Source organism: Elaeis guineensis, chromosome 14 (assembly GCF_000442705.2).
Source record: "Elaeis guineensis isolate ETL-2024a chromosome 14, EG11, whole genome shotgun sequence".
Taxonomy (NCBI): domain Eukaryota; kingdom Viridiplantae; phylum Streptophyta; class Magnoliopsida; order Arecales; family Arecaceae; genus Elaeis; species Elaeis guineensis.
Genome location: NC_026006.2, coordinates 35,021,410 through 35,046,708, shown reverse-complemented (window position 1 = coordinate 35,046,708; position 25,299 = coordinate 35,021,410). Strand labels below are relative to the sequence as shown.

The 25,299-nt window shown below is 36.2% G+C and overlaps 1 long non-coding RNA gene and 1 pseudogene across 1 annotated transcript; one reads left to right on the top strand and one right to left on the bottom strand.

Moving 5' to 3' along the window:
• LOC140853778 (uncharacterized) overlaps window positions 1–25,299 on the bottom strand; it is a 55,864-nt pseudogene that overhangs the window by 8,198 nt on the left and 22,367 nt on the right.
• On the top strand, window positions 14,086–21,471 carry LOC140853805 (uncharacterized). The gene is made up of 4 exons (XR_012136903.1): window positions 14,086–14,242; window positions 16,769–16,919; window positions 19,912–20,029; window positions 21,320–21,471. It is a non-coding gene; the product is annotated as an uncharacterized lncRNA (long non-coding RNA).

Below are 25,299 nucleotides of genomic sequence, written 5' to 3'. Positions count from 1 at the left end.
AAAAGTACTTTTGACATCCATTTGAAATAATTTGAATTTCATAAAGCAAGCATATGCAAGTAGAAATCTAATGGCTTCTAATCTAGCAACAGGTGCAAAGGTCTCATCAAAATCAATTCCTTCTTCTTAATTATATCCTTTAGCAATCAATCTTGCTTTATTTCTAATTACATTATCATGTTCATCTAATTTGTTCCTAAAGACCCATTTTATGCCAATTATTGAATAATTTTTAGGTCTTGATACTAAAGTCCAAACATTATTTCTTTCAAATTGATTAAGTTCCTCTTGCATTGCATTAATCCAATTATGATCATTTTCAGCTTCTTCAATAGTTTTTTGTTCAAGATGAAATACAAAAGCACAATGATTAAATACATCTCTAAGTGAAGAATAAGTTTTTACCCCATGCATAGGATCACTAATAATTAACTCCTTAGGGTGATTGTGAACATACCTCTATTCTTTGGGTAGGTCATTTGTACCTTAAGATTGTTCTTGAATTTCTTCACCTCTTTCATCTTGTTTGTCTTCTTGTTCCTCATCCTCTTGAGTTGTTGAATCTTTCAGAGTGATCTCCTTCATTCCTTCTATTAGAGAATCTGCATCATCAACACCCTCATTCTTCATTGAAGGAAGATCGTTAGATTCATCAAAAATAACATGTATGGACTCCTCTACTACTAAAGTTCTTTTGTTAAAAACTCTAAAAGCTTTACTAGTGGAGGAGTAACCAAGAAAGATTGCTTCATCTGATTTTGTATCAAATTTATCAAGTCTTTCTTTACCATTATTTAGTACAAAACATCGGCAGCCAAAAACATGAAAATATGCAATATTCGGTTTTCTTTCTTTCCAAAGTTCATAGGGGGTTTTCTTTAAAATTTGTCTAATCAAAGCATGATTTAAAATGTAACATGCTGTGTTAATTGCTTCCGCCCAAAAATATCTTGGAATATTGCTTTCACAAAGCATGGTACGGGCCATTTCTTCTAAGGTTCTGTTTTTCCTTTCAACTACCCCATTTTGTTGGGGTGTCCTAGGAGCAGAGAAGTTATGGCCAATTCCATTTTCATCACAAAAGTTTTCAAAGTCTTGATTTTCAAATTCAGTTCCATGATCGCTTCGAATATTTTGAATTGAAAATCCTTTTTCATTGGTGACTTTTCGGTAAAATTTAGTGAAAATATGAAAAGTTTCATCTTTGTGTGCTAAAAAGAAAATCCAAGTAAAACGAGAGTAATCATCTATAATTACAAAACCATATCATTTTCCTCCTAGACTAGTGGTTCTAGTTGGTCCAAATAAATCCATATGCAAAAGCTCTAAAGGTCTAGAAGTTGAAACAATATTTTTGGATTTAAATGAAACTCGTGTTTGTTTACCTAGTTGGCATGCATCACAAATTCTATCTTTTTCAAAATTCAGTTTAGGCAAGCCAAGAACTAATTCTTTCTTAATTAATTTTGAAAGAGAATGCATGCTAATGTGTGCAAGTCTACGATGCCAAAGCCAACTAGTCTCATTAACTTTAGCATTCAAGGATACTAGGCATTGCATGTTTATTTTGGCTAAATCAATTAAATCTACCATATAAATATTGCCATATCTATGTCCAATAAATTTAATGCCATCGTTAATAGGACTAGTTACAATGCAAACAGATGATTCAAAAATAACTTTATACCCTTTATCACAAAATTGACTAATACTTAGTAAATTATGCTTTAAACCATTAACTAGCAAAATATTTTCAATGTATTTGGAGGGAGTGATACCAATGTTACCTATACCGATGATCTTTTCTTTGCCATTATCTCCAAAGGTGACCATCCCTCCATCCTTAGCATCAAGCGTGATGAATTATGATTCATCACCAGTCATGTGTCTCGAGCATCCACTGTCAAGATACCATTTCCTGTTTCCTCCTTGGGATGCTAGACACACCTGCAAGCAAAAGTTAAATTTTTGTTTTAGGTACCCAAGCTTTCTTGGATCTTTTTGGTTAGTCATAATGGTTCCTTTTGAAACCCATATTTTCTTTATAGTTGAGTTTACAGATTTGTTAAAGAGGCAAGTGTATGACTTATGTCCTATTCTACCACATTTGAAACAAGTAATATTGGTAGACTTGTTACTTAAAGAGTTTACATAAATATTTTTCAGATATTTTTATTTCTTCAAGGGGTTATAGCCAAGTCCAGCCTTATCATATATGGCTTTTTGATTATCAAGAATCATATTGAGTTTGTTTGAACTTAAGGTGAACTTTTCTACTATTGGTTTCAGCTTGGCAATTTCATTCTTTAAGCTTTGATTTTCTTGAAGCAAGGTGGATTTTTCAATTGAAAAGTTTTCAGCTTGTTTCAATAAGGATTGATTTTTAATTTTAGCTCTTTGTTTTTCATCCCTAGTTTCTTTAATTCATCAACTAAGTCATAGAATGCTTCATGCAATTCTTCAAATGTAAAGTCACTAGGGATTTCGGAAATTACCTCATTTTCGTGTGCCATAAGGCACAGGTTGACTTGTTCGGTTGAGGTTTTCTCATCGGAGCTTGAGTCATCACTCGCACTCCATGTGGCCATCATGGCCTTCTTCTTGAACTTCTTGGGACCTTTCTTCAGTTGTGGATATTCGGATTTGAAGTGTCCCGGCTTCTTGCACTCGTAGCAGATAAGGGGTTGGTCTTTCTCTTTTTCTTTGCTTTGTTCCCCTTTTGTGAATGGCCTCTTCCTCATCCCCTATTTCCTTTTCCTCAAAAATTTCTTGAATCTTCGGGTGATGAGAGCCATCTCTTCATCCTGTTCTTCATCTTCAGTGTCATCAGTTTCTTCATCAGGAGGAGCTGTGGATTTGAGGGCAATGGTTCTTTTCTTTTTGACTTCTTCCTCTTGATGTTGCTTCATGCTTAGCTCATGAGTCATCAAAGATCCAAGAAGCTCTTCTAGAGGTAGAGTGTTCAAGTCCTTGGCTTCTTGGATGGCAGTCACTTTGGCTTCCCAAGTTCTTGGCAAGGACCTGAGAATCTTCTTACAAGCTCACTGTTAGTATAGGACTTACCAAGACTCTTTAAACCATTAATGATATCAGTAAATGAGTAAACATTACAGTTATGGACTCATCATGCTCTATTTTAAATAATTCATATTTATGCACAAGCATGTTTATTTTAGACTCTTTTACTTGATTGGTTCCCTCATGGGTTACTTCTAACCTATCCCATATTTCTTTAGCAGATGAACAAGTAGAAATGTGATTAAATTTGTTTGCATCAAGAGCACAATAAAGTACATTCATTGCTTTAGCATTTAATTGGGCCATCTTCTTATCAATCTCATCCCATTCTTTCTCGGGTTTGGTTGATTCCTCATCATCTATAATTTTAGTGGGTGTGTGAGGACCGTTCACTATGATACTCCACATATCATAGTCGAGCGCTTGAATGAATATTTTCATCCGAGCTTTCCAATAGGTGTAATTAGACCCATTGAAAAGTGGAGGTCGGTTGGTGGATTGCCCCTCGCAAGAGAAGTACCGACGTGGGTTGCCATAATCTTGGCTCTTTGATTGTTTAGATCAAAGACGGGCTAGAGAACCTGGCTCTGATACCACTTGTTGCCCCAGCTATGCAACCCAAGAGGGAGGGGTGAATTGGGTTTCTAAAAATTTTGAACTTAACTAATGGCTTATGAAAAAAATTTGTCAATAGCTAAATGAATGAGGAGAAAAACCTTAATTCAAGATTAATTGCCAAAAGCAAGAATCCAAGGAAATAATGAAGAGTTAAAGAGAAGCAATTATGCACACCACAAACAAAAGATTTATAGTGGTTCGGTGCCAACCTTGCACCTACATCCACTCCCCAAGCTCCTACTTGGGAATTCCAATCCACTAAACTTGTATTCAGCCCGAATACAAACGTCGAAACTCCGACACTAGCTATCCCAAGCTAGTCCACTTATTTTCGGGTACAAGCCAACCCAATACACTCCGATTCTAGGTTCGGATCAACCTTTCCTTGTTTTGGAACCCCTCCAAAACAAAAACAATCACTCAAACTGAGTAAAATAATTTATAGCACAAATAAGTACAAGAAAAGCTCCTTTAATGAGCGAATATAACTTTAAATACACTTTACTCAAGAGAAGAAGCCCCTTTTTGGATTTTCTCAAGGTGGATGGAGAATTGATTGAGCGCTTGAGGAGTTGTGAGCTTGGATTGATGGCTTCTTGAAAGCTTTAAATGAGCTCTTGATTAGGGCTGAAAAGGTTGGCTTGAGAAACCCTTTTTCAAATTTTTTCTTTTGAATGCTCATTTTGAATGCTCTTCTTTTTCTTTTAATCTCTTGCTATCTCCCTTTTGTTTCCCACCTTTTGAATGCTTTTATAGCTTTAAGAAATAGAGGAAAACATTCTAGGCTGAAAAAGAGCCGTTAGACCACATTAAATGAGCATTAAAAGTACTTAAAACGGGTTAAAAACTAGCCGTTGCGAAAAAATCCCGTCACAGGGGTCGACTCATGAGTCGACTCATGCCTCAGGGGTCGACTCATGAGTCAACCTCTGTTGAAGAAACCAGAAAAAGGGTTCTGTAATTTTTGACCTAAAAACTGTAGGGGTCGACTCATGAGTCGACTCATGCCTTGAGGGTCGACTCAGAGTCGACTCACAGGTTGGCCAAGCCAAAAATTCTGCGTGCCAAAACTGCTCATTGTGCCATGAGCTGACTCATGGGTCGACTCATGGATTTCAAACATGCATAACTTCCAAAATATAAGTCCAAAAATAATGAAATTTTCGCCAATAGATCACAAATCTTTTGTTCTATCATTTAATACTTTCAATTCAGGGTTTTGGTAAAATTACAATTTTGCCCCTGAAGAGCACAAAGACTTTCCAAATAAAAAATATTGGTACCCCTTCAACTGCTTGTAATCATCAAAATCAATCTAGGAGCAACAATAATCTAACAAACTGTTCAAGAAAACAGAGATTTTTTAAGGTATAGAATGATACACTCCCTTCTCAACTGTACAAACTAAATCGGGGAATTGATGTATTGCATAATTTATTTATGTGTTCTTTATCCCAAAAAAGAGCCTCACAATATTGACATTCATATTTAAGCTCTCCAATATCTAACGATTCAATATATATACCTATATAGTAAGGAAGATATAATTAAAAATATCGTAGACTAAATCAAAAAAAGGAAATAAATTGAATTCTTATTCAATCATTTATTGGAATGCTTGAAAGAAGATGTTGTACAAATATTTGGTTCGATCACATATACATCTATGTCTTCCTCAGTATTGAAAATCACAGGTGCATCCGCAGCTGGAAAACTTTTGTAACTAAGAATATGCACATCTCTCTTTTCACTAATGGTAGAAAGAAATTATACATGTGATTTTTTTTTATCAATATGCTTGAATGATTATCTGACTCTGCTATCTTCCTGGCTCTTCTCCCAGCGATGATGTTCATTCTTTTTATTCTATTTTATCTAAATATTTGTAATGGTTCCATTCTATTTTTCGAGTAACAGAATATAGAATACATGTAGAAAAAAAATAAATATCTAGAATAATCAAGTATTATACCAATTATATATAATGATGCAAAAAAATATATATAAGAAAATCTAAAATTAAGAAATAACCATGGATAACGTAATATGTGAACAATAAATAGAATTTACAAATATATAGAAAACTAATCAATAATATTGGTATATATTTTATTGATACTTGAAAAAAAACATGCAGAATGATACATATTAAAATTATGGAACAATCTAACAAAAAATTTGATCAGTAATATACATATATACTTTATCATAAATATACATAATTAATGAATATAAAAATTCAATAAGTAATATTAGCATATATTCTATCGATATCTGAAATAGAAGAACGTGCAAAATGATGCAAGTTAAAAATGTGAAACGATCTAACAAAAGAAATGGTACCTTAATATTAGATAAAACATGCAGAAAAAATATATTAAACCACTAAATTCACATATTTTTTATCAAATGAATGAGATAATTATGAATATAATACATAATCAATATAAATATTATAACTACACCATTTATGCTATCATGATTCTAAGAATTAACAATTTTCTGATGATCATCCAAGCACAAAAAAATACATATATTATGCACTGAGCATATTAGCATGTTTTTTTTTATCACCGACATTATAAGTTTATCTAGAAATTATAATCAAATTGCATCAATAGTAGTTAGTAATCTTAGTTTCAGAATATGATCTCAACAAAATAACACAAGCATTATTAGTTACAGCAAAAATTTACATCTATACGATGATTTTTTTAAATGTACTATAGTTATTTAGAATATTTTATTAAAGAAAAAATAATTAAAAGTATACACATTATGATACATTTATACAAAGAAAGCACATTTTGTATTATATTCCATCTTTCAGTTTATATCATTATATAACTATATCATTATAGGTTTTTATTCCAAAAGGTGTATTATATCGTTACAAAAATAAAGAAACAAAACCTAAAAGATAGATAGACCTTTTTAGCTGGGTGATAGACCCTAGCAAAGTTCCCTAGACCAAATTTTCTCCAACCTATAACTTGGCATTCAGATGATAGATTCTTCTATACTTAGCAATTTCTTCTTGTAATACATCATAATCAGATTTAAGTCATCCATACCTCTCGATGGATAAATTATAATCCCACCACATACTTCTATGCTGAACTTCCAACTTATCATAGGCTGTATTGATAATTTCATACAAATATTTATAATGTTCCTTGTCAAAATAGTTGACATCCTCAACTTCAAATTTAAAATTATTCTTCGACTCATCTATGCAAACTCAGCTACTATTCTTTGACTCAATTTGTATGTGTCCTATCCATCCCTATATCCTAGTGTATTTAAATAGCTCGTCATCTAGTCCCTACCCTCATTCAAAAGTGATGTCCATATAAGTCTTTAGAAAAGTGTTGCCTTGGAATTCTAAGCAATATATAGGAGGTATAAGACCTAATTTGACAGTGATATCTTGCAGCAAAATTCAAAAAAAAAAATAAATCCATCCCTGCAATTACAATAAATAATGAAATCAGTAATTCAAGAAAAAAGTACTAGTCTTTTTTTTATGTGATTCAAAGTATGATGTCCAAGATAATACACACACACATACATACATACATATAAGATATTTTTGATATTTTTTCAAATAGTAATTGTATTCATAAATTTTAAATGTGCAGGGAATGGAAAAACCTTTCCATTTATACACCCTAATCTGAATACACAATTGTGAAAAAAATATTTAAACAGCAAATGCAAGAATTTATTTTATTTTTGCAAAATAATTGCATTTTCTTTGTTCCTGCAAAAGGAAGAAATGAATGAATCACTTTGCAATAAAGGTAAGTCAAGTTATGAATTTATTTATAGATAAAATCTTCATAAAATAGAAGTATAAGAGGTGATCAATTTATAGATATTACCATAAATTTATGTTCATAAAAAAAAATTAAATGAAGCAAATAATAGTGTTATATCTCATGCAAGAAATTAAATAATAAATAAAAGAATATATATTTTTAGGGGGGAGGATGTTGGCGGACTTATAAAACTTTAAGAAAAAGTATTGCAAAAAATCTTAGAAAATATCGCCTAAATTTTTTTTTAAAAAAAATCTAAATCAAGGGGAATAATCCAAACCATAATAGTTCACTTATAAAAAAAAACTATAAGGATACCCACATAAAGATATTGAGAAATCAAATTTATGCTATATTCATGTAAAACTTTTGTGTGCCTTATTAATTTAAAATTCATTTCCCTATATAATTCTATGCAGCCAACCATATATATTTTTTTTCTTTTATTCTTTTATGCACCTGGCTATGCACCTTTCTTTAAAAACACTAAGCCTAATCCTTTTCCCCACTTACCCCATCACCATCACTTCCCCAACCCCATCCTCCTCTTTGGCTCTTTGGCTCTCCCTCGACCACCACCAGCTCCCACTGTTCTTCCATCTCCTCTATTTTTTGACCCTTTTCTAGTTGATTTCGTCATTAGACTGATTGCTCTCACTTTATGAGTTGATCTCTTTTGGATCCATTTTTATCTTTTCTTTTTATTGTCGGTTACATCCTGAGAGATAACAATCCAGAGATGAGAATTGTCAAGCCACTCACCGTTCATAGCTTCCCTCAAGCACGTTGGTGGTTTTGGTTCCTCACCTCCTTTTTCTTTCTTGCCTCATTGGCGATGAACACACCACCCCTTTCTGTTTTTATCATCCATCCATGGCTACGATCGATGGCTCCTCACTCCACTATGTCTCACCATTAGTTAACATAATCAATATCATAGAAAAAACTAGATATTTTTTGTGTTTCTGATCTATTTTTCTCAGCTTCTCAATGAACCATTATTCATTATTTTATCCTTCCTTTCTTTTTTTTTCGATTTCCTTTTCCATTGTAACATTTGCTGTAACTCAAACCCTAATATATCCTATCCTCTCTACGGAAGATTCCTCCCCCCTCCCCTTTTTTTCGATTATCTTCTCCATTGCAAGCTTCTCGATGGCCTAAACCCTAACCCTGATGCTAATCTGCAACCTTAACCTGAACCCTAATCGTATCCCCAATCCTAACACAAATCCTAACCCTAATCCTAATCCTAACCAATCCTTAACCCTACCCTTGACACCCAACCCCAATCCTAACCAATCAATTTTGTTCCACAATCTATTAACTTATTAACTCAACAATCCAATACCCAAACCCAGCAGCCTGCTAACCCGAATCCGACAATCCAGAATCTTAGACCGACTAACCCAAATCCTAGAATCTACTGATTTGAATCCGATGACCCAAATTCCACTAACCCGTTGATCCAAAAACCAAAACCCGATATTGGGGACCTATACAATAGTTTTAACCTCTTAACTTGATCCAATATCCAAAATCAAACATCCTGATCCAACAACTCTTATTTCTTTCTTCCCTCCTTGCTCATTACCAGTCAGATTAAATTGCCAATTTGATTAAGGATAGGGTTAGGGTCAACAGGGAGGGTTCTACAGGCTTACCTGTTGGTAACAAGAAGGCTGCTGTATTGCAGCAGCAACCATACCTTATCTTCACCCTAAAATGCTTTTTTCCCTTATGGACAATGTGGAATGATGCCAAACGCAATAACCCTATATCCCTTCCACCCCTACATAATGTCTCTAAAAAATGGAGTGCAAGGCTGCTCAAAGCGAGCAACAACCCTCCTTGCTCATGAGAAACCATGAATAGTTTCTCATATAATGTTGTGAAAATTTTGAAAGTCACTAGATTGTACCCAACAACTTCTCACTAATCCGATAGGAAATACAACTCAATAATTTGAAACATAACAAACCAAAAAAAAAGAAAAAATAAATGTGTGAGCTCACCTTTTCTAGTTGAGTTCTCTTGATTTCCTTGACAGCAAAGTGATCAAACAACAGAAACAAAAACAATTAGAAAAAAGAAAAAAAACCTAAAACCAATAGAATAGTCTCTACTTACTGATCTTTCCCTATCAAATTCTTGAACCACCACTCTTCTTTCAATACTCTTAATCATTCTTTAAACCTTAGACCCATAAATACCATGCTCTAGAAGAAGGAAATGGAGCTGACCATTTTCCATCTCTCTTCTCTATAACCATTTTCAAAACCCTTTCTCCCTCCATTTAAAGGTTGTCTTCTTAACACTGTAATTTCTTTTCTCCTGCGCGATACCTCTTAATCCAAGCCTATCTCCGCTCTTCCAAATCAATTTGGTCTTTCTTTCCTTTTTCCTTGTTGGTTGCTTCTCCTTGCAGATGGATTATTGGAATCTGATGTAGACATTGACATGGAGCTCAAACCAAGTGAAGAAGCTGACGTGGCGACCTCGAATGATAGAGACTTATTTTTTTACCTTCTTTCCACTTTCGGCAATATTAACTCCACCGTACCAGATTTTTTTTCCTTTCCCTTGTTGTCTCTTAAATTAGGAGAGAAAGAAAAAAAAAGAAGAATCTAACAAGAGGTTTGGAAGTTCTCCTCCTAAACTATTAGGATAGCGATATGTCCTAATCAATATATATTCGGGGGAAAGTTTTGAACTCTTTTTCATGTATAGTATAAATTTTCAAATCAGAATCTAATTTAGTCATAAAAAATTTTATATGAATATCCAAAAATATTCTAGCATGGTATCTCGTACTAAAATATATTGATCAACATATCCCTGTAATTTTATGGTTTTTTTGAGAGAGACCACAGGAAGTCTCCTGCCAACGTTACAGAGAGGCTGCTTTGAGGCTTAAAAGAACGAGAACAGGGGTTAAATAATGTAAAAGTATGTGGAAGGGAGAGAGAGATGGGACTGAAGGGGACAAGCCATTGAGTACTGGGTACTCTTTACTATTTCTTCTTACCTTCCATTGCTTTTTCGAATTTCACCCTTCTTTTCTTCACCCGTAGCCAGTTTTCTCCCTGAACATTGAAGGCATGGGAGATCTCATTTATCTTAGGGGGGGGCAAAAACTTACATTGGTGCTCAGGTGGCACAACAACCCCATCATTTGTTCCCCAATGGATTGGGCCATTTGACCTTTTGGGTGGGGTTCCGGGCAAAGGTTCTCATACCATATCTAAAGATCTTAACTAATTATTACATATCAAACTGAAGCCCCGGTTGGCAAAGGTTTTAGGGAGCCTAAAAATACTTCTGCAAAAAATATTTTGCATGATTATAGTAGTATTTAGTAAAAAAATGAAAAAACTATTTTTGGTTTGGCAAAAGAATTGAAAATGTCCATTTGGAAGAAACTTGCTTTCTGATACACATCGAGAAAGTAAAATTTATTTTAACTTTATGAGATTTTACTTTTCAGCCAAATTTTCAGGACAAAGTCAAATAGTACAGCTGTATCCCTTTTAAAAAAAAATAATGTACAAAAAGAACCTCATGCAAACTAAAGGAGAGTGTCACCATATACTAATAACATTTCTTAAGTTTGATTGTCCAACACATATTAAAGAATTTATATTTTAGAGACCTAGTCATCAAATAATAAATAATTTATATAAAAACTCTATTTCTTAAAATATTTATTTTGTAAAAATTCTATTTGATAAAAAATTTATTTTCAAAAACTTCAAAAACTCTACTTTCAATAATTTTTTGTTAGACTTGACAAAATATTTAGAAACAACTTTGGAATAAGCCGATTCAAATCCCATAGAGAGAAAAAAGACTCGTTAAGATCTTATTTTTTTCTGCCCCCGAGATTTAAGTTGATCCACTCTAAAGCTATTTTAGATGTTTTATGAATATAGACTTAACTAGAGGTGCACATGGATTAGGTCACACCGGATCATGAGTGATCCTAATCCGATCCAATTCCTTAAAACATCTTAATAGTGGGCCTAAATCTAACCCAATAGAAGATCGGATTAGGTCTAGCTAGGTCAGATCTACGATCGGATTATTTGGGTCGAATCAAGTTCATATATAACCCGACTTCAACTTGAAAAATTTGGATTTGGATCGAATCCGGGCCAAGTATAGTTAACAACATTTTAATTACCGTGTAGCCAACTATTATTAACCATACAAATAAATAATAAATAATATTATTTTAAGTAAATTAAGATATAAAAAAATTTTTAAATATATCTTTTTATTAAAGACGTTGCTCATAAAATTCTTAAATTATAACTTAGAGGCTCAAATGTGTTTGGGTCCTAACAGCATACCGAGTTCGAATCGAGTTGAGTTCGAATTTGATAAAAATCTAAATTCTATCCAAAAATAGAATGGGACCAATTTTAAAATCCGATCCGGCCCCGTAGATCTTTTGAAATGAGTTGAATCAAATCTAAGTGGATTGGGTCAAGTCGAATCATGGGTCAACCTAATCTATTTGTAGTCATAGATTTAGCTCGATCTATAGCCTATAATTTTGTTGGTTGTACTCATCCAATCCATGAAGCTTACGGGACATTTAGCCTAATAGGGTCTATTTGGCTGTGTGGATCAAGAAGATTCATAGGATTGGACCAGCACCACTGAGAAAATCAGTCTAGGCTAAATTCGTTTAGACAAAAAACCTATGGGCCTTTGGAGTGGGCCAACCTGAATCTCGTAGAGAGAAAAAATGACCAAACCAACTTGCGGGCGGCTATCAAATACCTTTATGCTTGAAATGGACCAAAGCAAAATCAAGCATATTGTGCTGTATCAAGTCTAAAACTATATGACCATAATCATAACTATAACCATTTGGTTTTATCTCAACTATGAAAAACCTAGCCGAACTTGAGGATGGCTCGCAGACTTGGATAAACTTTTAGAATGTAACTTGATATATATGCTCTTCTTCCATGTTCGCTAACTTCGTTCTCCTAAGATGCATTTGATAAGGTATTAAAGCCGTTACCCTTCCCAATAGTCTTTGGTTTTCAGTATCACTTGCCATCCCAAAGAAACTATTTTGAGACTAGAATACCAATTACCTTCGACTAATAACTAAAATATAGTATTATGAGGCACATTTTTTGCTGGATGCTAGTTGAGCTTTTGTTCAAAATTACTTGAGCGGAGCTGAATTATTTTCAGATTAATTTGAGGATGCACTCTTTGGGGTTAATACGAATCAAATGTGGAATTACTCAATGCAATTCTGCTCTTATTTGATGACTTAAAAAGGGAGAATCTTGAAGAATTAAGAACGCAACTTTGGATAAAAAATCTTGATACTTCCAAATTAGCAATCTTTTTAAGAAGACGTAACCTTGTTTGTGTAATTATCGACATCTCGCACATGTTTGTTTTGCAGAAATTGAGTACTCTGAATGACATTATATCATGATTGGGCACTTAGCCTATTTGTTCTCCATAACTAGACCTGAAGTTGGTCAAAATTGAAAGTGGGCTTGAAACAAAACCCCTGAGTTGGGACCGAGCACCTAGCCTGTTTTTTTAATGTTGTCGATAAGTAACCAAAGTGAATAGATGAGGTCAGTTCTGCTCTAAGCTGGAGAGTTGAAACTGATGAATAGAACACTAGTGATAGTTGCGATTGAACTTCGGTGATCTTGGATCAACCTCAAAATGAAGCATCCTTGCCAAAATTTTTTTCTGCATGGTATCCTTCAATGTTGAAGTCAGTTGAATTTCAGAGAAACAGTAAAACATAGAGAGAAAAAAAATTTTTGGAGAGAGAGTAGACCGAAGAATAACTTACCTAAGGGTTCCTCAGTTCCTCCTTTGTATAAACTATTTTAATCATGCAATAATTGCTAAATTGGCATAACCGTCACTAATATCATGGTCACATTCTTAACGAGCATTAATTACTCTCAAACGGACTCAATGAGACACGTGGCTTTTTCACGATGCTTAATCAGATTAGAACGGCGCTTTGACCATCACTGAGGTGAAACTTTTATTTCAAAATTTCAAGAGAAATGATATCGGGAAATTGAAGATCTTTAGATGGGCTTTCGCCTGAACTCTTGACTTGGAGCTAGGCCAACCATTTGTGCATCTAACCATTTTAATTTTCTTAATTGCTAACATCTCCGTACATCATATTTTTCCCAATATTCCTTCCATTTATTACTCCAACCATACGCGCAATCCTCTCCAAGCACTCGGATGGATGACAAAAACACGAACATCTTTTCGGCAAACCAAAACGCAACAGTTAGTGAACGGGGCTCTTTCCTCGTGAAGCACTAATTGCATCTAGATTATTGCCTCCTATAATTTTCCCATTGTCATATAATCTTTAGAGCACGCAGTTTAATAGCCACCGTTTTTAACTCCACCGTGGACTCTACCCAAAAAAGACCCCATCACCTTCAATCACCAATCCAACGGCTCGCGGGGGTATCTGGATTTTAGACAATTTCGAAGGCCAACGGGCCAACGGCACACGCCGGGACAGTGTAAAAAAGAAAAAAGAAAAAAAAGAAAAAAAATCTCTTACGAACGACGGAAGGTTATAAATACGAAATCTCAATGCCTTCTATTAAAGTATTCGTCTTTTAATAGTGAGACAACGAAGTGTAGAAGGGGACGAAGGAAGAGAGAGAGAGAGAGCAGCCCGTAATCGGATTCCCCTTCCGCCCCCTTTCCTCGTTCTCTCCTAGGGCCTTGACCTCCGAGCGCGGCCATCGAATCAGGTAATAGAGATCTCCCCAATCGATTCTTTTTCTGGTCTTGAATCGACTATATCTTTTCGAATTAGGTTTTTCGGCTGTTATTTGATATCGTTGCGAGGTTGGTCGTTCGTCGTTGGTTCATGTTTTGGAGAATTAGATTCTTGAAAACTTCTCATCTCTTAGTAAAGGTGGGCGTCTTTTCTGCATTTTTATGGGTGAAATTTAGTGATCGACGTTCCGAGAGCTCCAAAAATCTGATCCTTACGTGATTTTCTATTATTCAGCTACGGATGTGCTGGTTTGGTATACTGGGTTTCGGATGTTTCTTGGTTTCTTGGGTGGGGTTTTAAATTTTGATGCCCTATATGATATATCTGATTCTTGAATGCTAGTAATTTGGAGTGGACCATTTCGGAATAAGGTATGCGTGCTGAAAGTAATAAATCTGTATCAAGATATTTTGCTTGCAAGAACATATCGTACATCAAGATTGGGTTAAATGAATACTGTTGAGTCTGTTAGGACACCCGTATGCTAGTTCGTGTTCCCATGACTCCTTTTTGGAGTTCTTTATATTACCGATCTCAGAATCTTGGCATAGTTTTCTGGTAGTCCGAGGCAAGAATCTGTTTGATTCTTCTTTGGATCCATCACAGCTTAAAGTTGTGTTCTCAGCCTCTTTCTTGCTACAACTCTAACATAGTTGAGAATGACATAATTAATTAAATTGCACACCCTTATGATTAGAGGAGACCTAGGGCTTGGATTATTTTGAAGGTTTGAAAGAGCGCGGGGATCGCTGTGGACAACCTTTGAGCCTGAAAAACATTTTTTTTTTGAAAAAGCTTTCATTGATGAAAATATATCTCTCAATAAAGCTGAGCCTAGATATTTGGAAGAAGGCGGATTTGCGGAACTGACCATGGAAACGTGGAATAAGCCTCGTTGATGGTCATTGTGTCACACATATAGGAACACATTATGATGTGCCAATTATGTAATTAACAAGGCTTGGATTAGATGTGTTAAACTTGAGTTGGATGGAATGCCTCATTTGTCTTGTACTTTCTTGCAGTGATAGATTTTGGCAGGCAATCTGAAATAAGTTTTTGTTTTATTAGCAATGGGAACTTAAAAAAAATGTAAGTTCTAACAGATGTACATCAGTCTCTATCTGCTTGAACTGTCTTGGTTTGTATGGTTTGAGTGAAAAAAAGCATTTCTGGCTGAAATGAATCCAACCACATCCATGACAGCCTATTTTTCATATTGTAACATTTGAAAGACAAAAAAAAATAAATAAATAACTTACCTGACCTATCCATTGCTAAGGTCTTGAACAGTTCGTTATTGTTTGATTAACTTTCTCATGGATTCAGCAGAATCGATTCATCTGCATGGGTATATGTGACATTCTTGTTTTGAAATGTTTTGGGTGCTTTGGGACAAAAAACTTCGGAAGGTTTTGGACAAACTCATTGACTTGGATATTGAGCTGAAATATCCACATTCTGAACCCATAAATGCAATTTGGTATGGCAGGTTTTTGACCTTAGACTGGGAGTCAGTCAAGTGACTGAGCATAGGAAAATGCAAAATTATCCTGGGGAGTGAGCATAGAGTAGGGAGTAGAGGCTGCACAAGCTAAGAAGAGGAAGGTAGTGACTGCAGAGCATGATGATGAAATAGATAGGGGAAAAGTGGGGAGGAATGAATATTTATCTACCCAAATTCGGCATCAATCTTACTTTAGACAGGTTTTCAATTTTGTGGATCGTGGTCTATGTTTCCTTGCTTCCACTGTTTCTCATTGTTTCAGATTACTTTAGAACTTTTTCCACCTTATGTGTCATCTTTTTACAGCTTTTCCTGCTTTTTAGTTTGGCAAACAGGTGAAGGCATTGCTAATGAACTTGGAGATTCAAGATTCCATAGTTTTTTTTTTTTCCATGGTTTGTAGTCTCAGTATTCACTCCATATTGATACCCAACCGCTACACCCTGTACCGAGTGTTGGTACGATACACGCCTTGGTACTAACACTTGATACAAGCCGTGTACCAAGTCTCTATAGCCTACTAGTATGTATGCCCCATATTCGGCACTATAGATGGCGGTATGGGCTGGGTACAACAAACCATGGTTTTCTTTGCACCCATAGAGTTTTTGCTAAACTGTGCTAGAAGGACTTGCTTGTAATAGAATACTTTTTTATTGAAAATCATTTAGACTTAAGTGCTACAGTTTATGAGATAAAGTCTGACTGTAAGAATGTTTTTCTATCAATGGATACATGATTTTATTCAGAATAAAACAACTTATTTTGTGTAAGCTCACATTTGCTTCATTTTCTAATGGCACTTGGTTTCTGAGACGATAGTAACTTGTTAATCCATGGTTGATAGGTAATGCTAACTTTGCAATATGTTCACTTGCATTTTTTTCCTCTTATAACTTATACAATATTTATGCTGGTCTTGTTTATAGAGCATATACCAGTGATGCTATCCATCTCATCAAATAAAATAATTTAGTTTTTTTCCTGTAGGTTCTTTTGAACTTTGGAAGAGATGGGAACAAATGGCGCACGTGATATAACTACATCACATGGTGATGTTACTGAAGATTCTGAGACTACTGTCGAGATAAAAATTAAAACTTTGGATTCTCAGACATACACTTTGCGAGTGAATAAATGTGTAAGTATTTCATTTTTCATTTACTTGGCATATTGTAGGTTCATCAAATGATCAATTGTATTCTCTTCTCTCTTTTTCCCCTTTCCATTTCCAAATAATTGTGTAATTACTCATCATGTTGATATGTTAGCTTATTGATGTATTTTTGACAACAGTTGTTGCTTACTTTAAATGCAAAATCCTTTAAATGTACAACCTGGATTTTCCAATTTGTTGTTACCTATCATAACTTTTCCCATGCAATTTCTGTTTTCATGTGTATTGGAAAACAAATCCTCCTTTTCACATTTTTTTAATGGTGTATGATTTTTTTTTCAATGGCTCTTATTCAATATATGATATTATACAGATGATTTAAATCTTCTCTTGTGCCTTGTTCTATGGTGGCATTTTATGCCTTTTATTATTTCATTTCTGCTCATATACTTGTTTGCTAGAGTATAAGTGATTTCATGAGGTACAGCCTTGAGAGGTATGGTAAATGAGATCAAGCTTAATCTGAAAAGCTATGTTATGATTGTTCACATGGATTTGCTTGCTTCATCATCCCAACCAACTGCTTCTTATATGTTATTCAGGTTTCTGCTTTTCCTGTACCAACCTTTTTCCTGACAAGAGAAGAGGAGGAAGAGGAAAAGGGATGAGGAATATGTGGATGGAGGAAAGTTACAACATCTGACCATTATTGAATGTTAAAGAGTGGGGGAAGCAGAAATGTAAGGGGAAGAAATACAAATCATCAAAATAGAAAGAAAAAAAAAAAGAGGTGGAAGAGGAGAAGGGATGAGGAAGATGTGGATCGAGGAAAATTATAACATCTGACCATGCTTGAATGGTAAAAAAGGAAGGGTGAAAGGAGAAAATATAAGAGGAACAAGAGAAATGGGGAGGGAAAGGGAAGGCAAGAACGGTAAAGATTGAGTTGAACGAAAGGACTAATGGGAAAAGAGAAGGGAATCCTAGATAGGATGATAATTGAACCATGATTGGCTAGCGATCACCTTGCTTCCCAGACCATGGCGAGATGCAACTAGTGTTGTAGTTTCCCTATCTAATGATTGGGCATGAGCTGCATGACAATGTTGACCCTATGTTGGGATAAACTTGAGAGGTGTGTAGGTCAGTACCTACCACATCAAATACATTGGTAACTAGGGTCTTCATATTTCAAAGTGAAAACTGAATTGGTGATTTCTTAAGAATCTAATGTAAATTTGGGATGTGGACTAGCTGGAATTCTCTGTTTTTATCACGGGCTTTGAAGTTTGTGGCCCAGGCTTGCTGGTTGGGTGTGGTTATCTGTTGCAACTCGTAGTCTATGGAATGTACACTGCAATTAGAAGCAGAGTTTAATTTCTATTTCATTTGAAGCAGCAGTTATTTGTTAGGTACAAATCAGGTTAAGATAAGGAACCAAGATATGGTGTTTGCAAGACATTATTTTGGAATATAGGAAATTGTTGATATTGAGGGAGAGAGATGTAGTTTTAGATGTCATTGGTGAGCTTGCACGGATGGTTTGACATTGGATCTATGCCCAACTGATGTCAGATGGTTTTATTTGAGCTCAAATATGCCATTCCGGCAAATGTTAATGGTTCCAGGTTTAGCAGACTATAGTTATTGACTGTATTTTATGGGCCTCACCATGAAGAGCAGGTCCTCTTGGAGGCGTGCATAATATCGGACATGCTGTCTACTTAGCCTTAAGGCTTCCTGTTGGAATCTTGGAGACTGAAATTGGATCTACAGGCATTTTCTTGGTAAGTAAAATTGGAGGGATTAGAAGTCTGCTGCTAAAGTCCTTTGAAAGAAAGGCTGCCCATCAAGTTCTATATATTTGTGGAAGGGCAGCAGTGGTAGTTGATTAACTTAGTAGGGATATGGAGAAGAATGACGAAGATGTCACCGGCTGTTCTTCATGCAAATGTCCTTAGGGTATTAGTCGGCTAGCTGTCAAAGTAGGCAAATAGTTTTTGTTGGATTCATTGATTTTGGGGCACAATGCAGGCTTTCAAGTACTTTGGAGAGTTTCTTGTTATAGACCGAATGGGCCTAAGTGCAACAATGGAGGTATTACTTTTCCAAAGTTACATTAAAACCTTATTTTGGCTGAACTATTTGAGAAGAAACTGGCTTGGAAGTATTAAAGAGGAGTGGCAAATTAAGTCATTTTCAAGGGTTGGTTTGGGTGGGGTGGGGGGGGGTGTGTGTGTGGGGGGCGCGTGACTGCGAGATTCTGGTTTGATGTATTAGCTGCTTTTGACTAAAAGATTTAGTAGTGAGGAAGGAGTTTTTTTTTAAAATTTTTTGACAATGTTAGATTTCCCTTGTTTGTATTTTCTTTCCATTTTTCCCTGCATTCATTTCTCCTTGTTCTCCTTTTATACCCTGTTATTTTTGTTGGTCATTCTCTTTGTTGGGGAGCAATGTCAGAGGATTTCCTTGGGTGCTTTGGGTTTCAGGGATTAGGTTTCATTTTTCCTTAGTGTGCTTTCATGTATTTGACTTTATAGATTAAAGGTGCATATCACCCTCCTTTCATTAACAAGCAAAAAATACGAAGAATAAAAGAAAGAAAACTTATGTCGTGTTTTTAAAGGGCGCAATTTTCATGAAGAAACGACATTATGCGGGCTATTTTTACTGGAAACCATTTTTCTGTAGCCTTTCTTCCATATTGCCTGGGGCCCCATCCTTCCTTTTTAAACCATTCCCAGTTTTTATACACAGGTGTTTATAAATGGGTGTGTTGCATTATCTTTCAATTTCTAGATGCATAAATACATATATATTGCTGTACATATGTATATCTATATGGCAGTTTAGATGGATGTGTTTATGCATGCTCATGCATGTCTTTGATTGTCCTATGGCATCTTAAAATCATGTTGGTAGATTGTGATCTTTGCCCAACGGACTTTGTCATTGTTTTCTGTTGTTATGACTTATGTGTATGTTTCAGGACTTTTGATAATTTTTTTCCATACAGGTGCCTATTTTAATGCTGAAGGAGCAAATAGCTACTGTCACTGGTGTAGTATCAGAACAACAGCGTCTAATCTGTCGTGGGAAGGTTTTGAAAGATGATGAACTCCTCTCTGCATATCGTATCCTTCAGAATTTATTATTTCAGGGCTGTTGGTGCATCTCCAGTTTCTGGGCTTCATCATACTTGTAAAATCATTTCAAACCATCTCCTTCACTCTGCACTAACAGCATTCTACTCCTATGCTTCCTAATTCATTTATATGTGACTCTGACATGCCATGAACACTTTATATTTGGGTCCAATAACTCTGGCAAATCTAGACACACCTAGGAAATTGATGGCATTAAATTTTACAATTGTAGACATGGAAGGTAACAATGACTGAATCTGTACATGGTTATTGGATAATTTTGTTTCTATTGTTTGTGCCATTGGGTTTGAAAATCTTTTTCGAGAAGTTCTTTCCATTTACTAGTCTACTGTGTGTTTGATGCATGTTTTAGGCATAGCTGATGGTGCAAAGTTCGGGGAAAATGCATCAAAGGTTATTTAGCTAGCAAGTGGGAGAACTCACAGGGTATTACTTTGTAAACAGTTCATGCAAGTGCCAGAATAGCTACTTTTCTCTTGAACTTATATATATTTGACTGGTACACTTGTGCTTAAATGGAGGGTGAGCCTTGGCGCAATAGTAAGGTTGCTCTATTTTGATCTGGAGGTCACGGGTTCAAAACATAGAACCTCTGCACGCGGGCATAAGGCTGCATACATCTGATCCTCTCCAAACCCTGCAATGGTGGGAGCCATTGCCCTTTTTTTACATTAATGCTTAAATGATAGCTTTGAGCAAAAGATTAAAGAGTTGAAGGATTTTCAAATGCTCTCTGTTGGCCTTTTCAGCATGCCAACTTCCAGTCTTCTTTTACTAAAAGTCTTTTTTGAATTACCATATCTCTTCATTAGAATGGAGATATCCTCTCTTTAAAAAAATTAGAGATCAATTTCTATTATTTTTTATTTTATCTTTAGAGGATGATGCGGGTAAAAAGCAATGGAAGTTTGGAATTTGAATATACTTGTCTCTCAGTAATACGCATGCATTTGAATGCATATAAAATTTTAAGTTCTTCTATGTAGCTAAATTCACATCTTATATGATATTGTCATTGGTGATTTTAATGCTGATTAACATTGCATTGCTTATGCACTGTTTTCTTTTTTAAGCTGCTATAATTGTGATATTTAATTCACTTTTATCTGTTAATTTTGCTGGTAAGGTGTCAATTGGTTTTTGGTTTGATCTTTGAGATCTGGTGCTGCACTGTGTTATATATTGCCTCAACTGCATAAAGTAGTTATATTATTGAGTCAATTCTTGGACTCTAGTTCCTTAGTATAGATGACTAAGATGTGGAAGATGGTCACACACTGCATCTGGTTGTTAGACAACCACATCAATCTTCATCATCACCATCAACAGGTCATGTGGGATCTGAAGGTGCATCAGCCAATCCAGGTTTGGCCTCTTCTGGAATGTGTATTCCTGAATTTTTCCAGAGCCCTCATTATACAATTTTGAGATCTCTAAAATTAATCTGAAGCCTTTTCAACATTTCTGGTGCCATGAATATGTGAGATACTTTCTTGGAAAGGATGCTTGATAAACTATAACATGCCTTTTCCTTTCATATGCTTTTTGTCATGGAGGAAGGTAATAGTAAGGTATAACATTCATATATTTCACAAATAATACAAACTGAGCTTTTTTTTTTTGTCATAGTTAAGTATGCATGCTTTATAATTTCACATCACAACCCACCCAGCCCCCCTGGAAGGGAAGAAGGTGAACAGAACAAAAGGGTAAATGGTGAACTATGAGAAGGTAGAAAGAAGAAAAAGAAGGACAAAAAAATCTGTAGACAAATATCAGTTTTATTTGAAACACCCCAACAATCAAAAGAATCAATTAAATTTATGATCTATTGCTATGACTGCTAGAGAATATGGTACCTTTTCTACTGATATTCTTCTTAGTCTTATTCTCTGTATATATCTACACATATTTGAGTGTAAAGATGGTAGTCTTTTTAGTCTGATGCCTTGCTGACAAGTGCAAGCCTCTGCAAGCACCTTTATACTTATGCTCATTGGTTGTAGTCTTATTCTTTGTAGCTTCTTGAGTATGCACCTATACCATCCTTGGTCTGATGCCTTGCTCACAAGATGCAAGCCTCCCCTAGCATACTATTAGGTTTTATACCCTGCTGGAATTGTGCATTCACATTGGCACTTGCTTCTCTAGTTTCATGTTCTTGGAGCTTGCAATGATTACACTAACACCACTTTGAGGCTTCTATGGTGGAATTTCTTGTTGCCCATTAAACTTCTACATCACTAGTTTAGTGATTGTTAGCACTTGGCAGCATGAGATGTCGTACTGCCCCAAACCATATTGGGGTAAGATCGGCATGGTTTCATTCCTTGGTTTGAGAAATGCAGTGAGGTAGGGAGAGAGAGCAAGAAGAAAGGAGAGGAATGAAATAAGGGCACCTGTGTTGGTGCGGTTGCAGCCTGTGGAGGAGGGGGGGGGCTTGAAAGCCCTCTATCGACCTCCCCCCCCTCCCTCTCTGCCTCTTCCTCCCTCTCCTCTTCTTCTTTATCTCTCTCTCTCTCTCCAACAAAATAGGAGTGCCCCAGTTCGTGCTGTTGCGGCCTGCAAAGGAGGGGCTCCAAAGCCCTCTCTCTCTCTCTCTCTCTCTCTTTCAAGTCCCTCTTTCCCTCTCCCTCCCTCCCTATTCCTGTCCTATCCTCTCTCTCTCTCTCCATCCACAATGAAACAGGGGCATCACTTTGTTTTCGTGTGGCCAGAGGAGAGGGGGCTTGAAAGCCTTTTCTCTGCCTCTCTCGGCCTCTCTCTCCCTCCTCCCTCCCTCCCCCCCCCACTCTCTCTCCAATGAACCCTTGTTTTCGTGCAACTGGAGGAGAGGGGACTTGAATGCCCCTCTCCCTCCCTTCCACCCTCTGCCTTCAAGTCCCCTCTCCCTCCCTTCCACCCTCTGCCTTCCTCTCTTTCTCTCATTTCCTCTCTTTCCTTCTCCCTCTCCCCCTTCCTCATCGACTTTGGGTATGTCGATATGATCCAAGAACGGAATGGCACGGTACCACACTTGACCATCTGGCGGTCGATACAGGTTCCGGTACTAGCACAACATACTTTGCTTAGCCGTGTCACAACCTTTGTTGTACCCTTACCATGAAATCGTCAAACAACTCAAAGTTGGAACGTTTAGACTTTGCTGCCTATTAGTGTTGGTTCTATGTCAGACTTTTGATTCCTTGATTGATCATCAAGATAGGCCATCCAACAGCCCAAAACTTCTCTATGACCAATGGACAAGACAACCATTCTATTTGTTCATCCTTCTTTAGCCTTTTCCGAGTTGTGATCGGCAATGGAAAAAGTCTTTTATTATGCATTTCATCCTTTTGCAGCCATCGAATGTTTGGGACCTTTCATTCATGCTAACCATTCATACCTATATAAGTTCATCAACTTACACTTCAACAACTTGCTAGAATTGTTTCAAGTGTCTTACATTTGTCAGCTTCTTGCCATCAATCTTGTGAAGGGAAGTTTATAAAGGAACAGAAAATAAGCATGGAGGTAAATCTAGGGATTGGAGGATGAAATGGAGAAAAAAATAGATGAAAACAAAAGTAGAGAAAAATACAGGTATTGGTGGGACATCATTGGTGAATGGTTTGACCAGTCTGTCCAAAATTGGTATTTTATTAGCACAATAGTAGGACAACATCTTGAAGATAACCAGTGGTCAAAACCCTTGATGAGGAACTTGTCACAATCTTTCAATTGTTTATTGTAGGGGCCAACAAAATACAAAGCAAAACATATGGCTAAAGCCCAGATGCATATCTGCCAAGAAAAGTATGCTGACTGCATAATGATGTTCCTAAATCTCAACCCTAAATGTAATGTATATTTGCTATAGTAGATTTTGAGGATCCATGATAAATTTTGCTCTAAAATTTAGAGGAGCATGGTCACTCAAGTGGCCAGAGTAATAATAACTGATTATACAGGAAACTTAAAATATTAGAACATAAATTGCTAGATGGTCACCTTTGTGGGTTTATATATGGGAATAAATTTATCGACAGTTAAAGATGATAGCAGTAGTTTCTAGAAGAAACTTTGCGTTACCTCATGATTTACTTTCTCCTAATTCTTATCTCAAATAACATCTTTTTTTAAGGAAAAAAGATATTGCTTGAGACAAAGCTATCAAAGGCTCAATGTGCACAAAGGCACCAAGGTTTCTTGGAGCCTAGGCACAAGGCACGCCCCTTGACAAAGTAAGCTGCAACACACATATAATTAATAAAGAATATATGATCTTAAGCATATTCAACAAGCAACTATGAATTTACCAGTGGAAGTAAAAATTTAAAAAGCATTACAATTCAGATTTATGCAGAAATAAAAGAAATGACATAACAAAATCAAATATGTCATGTCAAAGAATTGACCACAACACAATAATTACTTTTGTTGCCCCTAGGAGCCTATCTGACTAACGTGTTGAGCTGGTTGATGTGCTAGAGAGCTCGACAAGGTGATGAGTGGATTGGAGGAGTTGATTGGAGATCTCAATGTGCCTCCTAGGTTGGTGGACGGTGGTCATAGGGACTTGGAGATGATCGTCGCAAAGCTGATTGCACCCGAGAGGTGGATGGGAAGAGGCTCGCTCAGACTTTTGCATCGATGTTGGGTCTGAGACAACATAGACAAGGAAGTGCTGGTAGAGTGTTGGAGAGTATCAGGTAGGGATCCCCAGATGTTCTAAGTCAGATAACTCTCAAGGAACAGCGAAGGTGCTTGAGAGTGGTAGAGTGATAAGAATTCAAGAGCAGTTAGGACTTAGAACTTAGCCTTGGACTTGGTCTTAGAACTTAGAACTTACCTAGAGCTTCCCGGGGGTGGCTTATATAGGTGAGGGTTGGTATTCGTCGCTGTGGAAATTTTGGATGTGCAGATCGGCCATTTCGGATGATTGATTGCGTGTCCTGAGATATCACATGGGTGATTCTCCGTGTGCCACTTCCCCTACATCCCACGGTTATGTAAATCATTTGCGATCATGGTCGAGTTGTCGCCATATGGGGGGAGATCTGGGCATCTTTGTGTGCCTATGGGTTGGCCATGTGATGGGAGTTGCTTCGTTAGGGTAGAGGCTTCGTGGTGAGGCCTGATTTCGTCAGTTTGCCACATTGGCTGTGGTCGATTCCGAGGTATATTAATTCCAATCATGAATTATAAAGCTATGTAATTCTGTTCCTTGGAACTTAATCTTAAACTTAAAGAGGGAC